Genomic DNA, 3,440 nt, shown 5'->3' on the forward strand with positions numbered 1-3,440 from the left:
TACTTATTTTTAATATTCTCTAGGTATGGATTGATATTATAATTTTTTAAGAAATGAGGAAATGTGTAGTTATATGCGACATGCAGTCATGTTTATCAAACTTCAAAGTTGATAATGCATATGCCGTAGATAATTATTTTATTAGCGTATAATTATAGCCAGTAGGAAAAAAAATAGGCTTATATTAGGATGATAATGAACATAACAGTAGCAGAACAATGTAATTCAAGTTTCCGTGGTGTAGTGGTTATCACATCCGCCTAACACGCGGAAGGTCCCCGGTTCGATCCCGGGCGGAAACACTTTTTTTCCCCCTTCCTTTAATATTTCTTAATGATTTACCGAATTTTGTAGTCTCTGGGAGTCGTTTCGCTAAAAAATCTGTCATTCGTTCGTATGTAAATTAATTTCCGTACTTACGAAATTATCTAGTTCACAACTGGGCATACAAGTTTTAAAAAGAAACATATAAAGTCCTTCTGCGTCAACATGCAGAACCATTAAGCATAGAACCCTCAGGGGTAGAAGTGAGATTAGTGAGTGACATCACGGATGGCATTTCAGCCCCAGAGACTCCGTATACATAGATTAGATTAAATTGGATTATATTAGATGAGATTAGATTACTTATTCTATAAGTTCAGATTTGATTATATTAGGTTGTTGCATAAGTTCGTAGCGTTTTTGTTCGTCATCATAACACTGCGTTGTTATAAGATTTTTTATTGTTTGTCATTTGTTATGTGGAGTATTGTGCTTGTAAATACGCCTTGAAATTTGCGAATTTGAAGAAAGTTTGTGCTATTTGAGGGCTAAAGAAGATGGAGTGTCATGTGGAAAAAAGGACACTTCCGATATAATCTTCTGTTTTAGTTTAATAGAAGAGCAAAGGCAGCGGAGGCGGCTCGAAACTTTTGTAAGGCTGTTTACGGGGAGAATGCCATTAGAGAAAGGACTGTAAGAAATAGTTCACTAAAAGAAGCTCAGAACTGCATTGTATTTCAGGTATCCGCCCCTGAGCACGAGTTCTACTCTTTCAGGGGCGAGCTAAATTTTTCTGTATATGTATATTACATTTTATGTTACTATTATTAGCAAAATAATAAATAAATAAATAAATAAATAAATAAATAAATAAATAAATAAATAAATAAATAAATAAATAAATAAATAAATAAATAAATTTCGATTGGTTTCCGGCTACTGTTCTCCAACCAGGAGATCAACCATGAAAGGAATGTGCTTACTATTGTGTCATCTATTGGAGCGAAGTAGATATATAATATTATCGTTATAACGTCTGTTTAAAAACCATTCGCTCTCCTGCATTTGTTATTTCCTGTATGGAGAGATTAAAAGACCAGGAGATTAACACTGATCTAATTTTGTAATTAGGGTAGTATAAACATGTGTGTATCAATGTTATTGTTTGTGCTGTGACACCGAGCCAATAGAGGTACGAGTACCCACGTGTGTGACCTTATGACATCTTATGACATCAACATTCATTCACAGCATTACTCCCCTTCGTCCCATCCGGCAGAGACTTTCTCGTGGTTGGAGCACAGTACGTCAGTCTTGCCCATTCTCATGCGCAGCTGCACTGAATCCATACGCCTGGAGAGTAGGTCACATACCACACTGACAAGGCAGAGAAGTTGCCTATAGAGTATAGCGTTGCCACCCGAGGTTCCGGTACTTTCCGACTCTCTCGGCTCACCACGGCAAAAGAGATTCCGTGCCGACCGATCAAAGGTAAAAGTGATGCTTGAAGTATTCTTTGATATCCAGGGTCTCGTACATTTCGATTTTATTCCTGAGAGCCGAACTGTCAGTAAGGAGGCGCATGTTGCAATTCTTCTGCGTCTTCGTGATGCCATTCGACGAAGAAAACCCAACTTGTGGTAATGACAGAATTGAGTTCTCCATCATGACAATGCCCTAGCACATCGGTCGCGAATCGGTGAGCGAATTCCTCGCTCAACACAAAATACCTGCCCATGACAGCCACCATATTCTCCAGATCTTGCTCCAGCAGATTTCTATGTACTCGTATTTCCAAAGCTCAAACCCCTATTCAAGAGACGGCGGTTTGCGTCAGCCGAAGAGGTGAAAATTCATGCGACAAGCGCTCTATGGGAAGTAACCAAATATGGGCTGCAGTGTACACATCTGTGGACTAACGGTTAGCACGTTTGGCCGCGAAACCAGGTGGTCCGGGTTCGATTCCCGGTCGGGGCAAGTTACCTGGTTGAGGTTTTTTCCGGGGTTTTTCCTCAACCAAATATGAGCAAATGCTGGGTAACTTTCGGTGCTGGACCCCGGACTCATTTCACCGGCATTATCACCTTCACCTCATTCAGACGCTAAATAATATAAGTTGTTGATAAAGCGTCGTAAAATAACCTACTACTGGGCTGCAGGAATGTTTATAGAAGTGATATGAACGCTGGTAGAAGTGTGTCACTGTCCAAGGGGCGTACTTTGAAGGTGGTGTTGTGTGGATGGTTATATATCATCTGCAAAAAAAAAAAAGGTATCTGTCATGTTCACACTGAGTCTAAACGCCTGGAGAAGTAGGTCACATACTACATGGACAAGGCAGAGAAGTTGCCTATAGAGCAAGGCGTTGCCACTCGAAGTTCCGGTACTTTCTGACTCTACCAATATAAGTAACTAACACTAACTTTATGGCATGGCGCCTCAAGAAATCTGCTACACTGATTCGTTAATTTCAAAACTTGTGTAGATGCCTTTCGCGTAACACAAATTTTATGATGTGGCGCCTCAAGAATTCTGTTGCACTGATTCGCTAATTTTAAAACTTGCTCAGGCGTAATGCTAGCAGTTTGCTAGAGGAGGGAATTTTCGTGCTTTCATGAATCTTGAGTCCAGTTACATATTATAGATTCTATTCCAATTTCAACTAAGTAATATGAATGGGCATTACTGTGATGAACGATATCTGCACTAAGAAAAGGAATACTCTTCCAGTAAAAGAGTTTCTAGACTTTTCTTCCTAAAAAGTAATGGGCCACCAATGTCAAGGTTTAATTTCTTTCCTTATATACAATTGTGGCTGCGATCTCGAAGTAGGTCTGCAGAGGCGACTGCATGACGAAGAAGTAACTTTGGAAAAGAAGTGCAGTACGAGTCTATACAGAGTCTAGTCTGACCAAAGACTTTTCAACAGTACCATCTAAAATTTGTTTCCAACTACAGCACTGATAATACCTATCTTTAAGAAGAGGGAAAAGACTAAAGGCTGGTTCAAAATAAACCGGGAACGGAAACGACAACGAGAACGAGAATGGAAATATTAATAAAATTAATGTATTTAAATGTGAGCATTCACAATTAACTATTGCGAATGCTCACATTTAAATACATTTATTTTAACAATATATCCGTTCTCGTTCTCGTTCTCGTTGTCGTTTCCG

The 3,440-nt window shown here is 39.2% G+C and overlaps 1 non-coding gene across 1 annotated transcript; it reads left to right on the plus strand.

The window, feature by feature from the left end:
• The first annotated feature begins 229 nt into the window (after positions 1-229).
• On the plus strand, positions 230-302 carry TRNAV-AAC (transfer RNA valine (anticodon AAC)). The gene has a single exon. It is a non-coding gene; the product is annotated as a tRNA-Val (tRNA).
• Positions 303-3,440: the final 3,138 nt, after the last annotated feature.

The sequence above is a fragment of the Periplaneta americana genome, chromosome 2, assembly GCF_040183065.1.
Source record: "Periplaneta americana isolate PAMFEO1 chromosome 2, P.americana_PAMFEO1_priV1, whole genome shotgun sequence".
NCBI lineage: Eukaryota > Metazoa > Arthropoda > Insecta > Blattodea > Blattidae > Periplaneta > Periplaneta americana.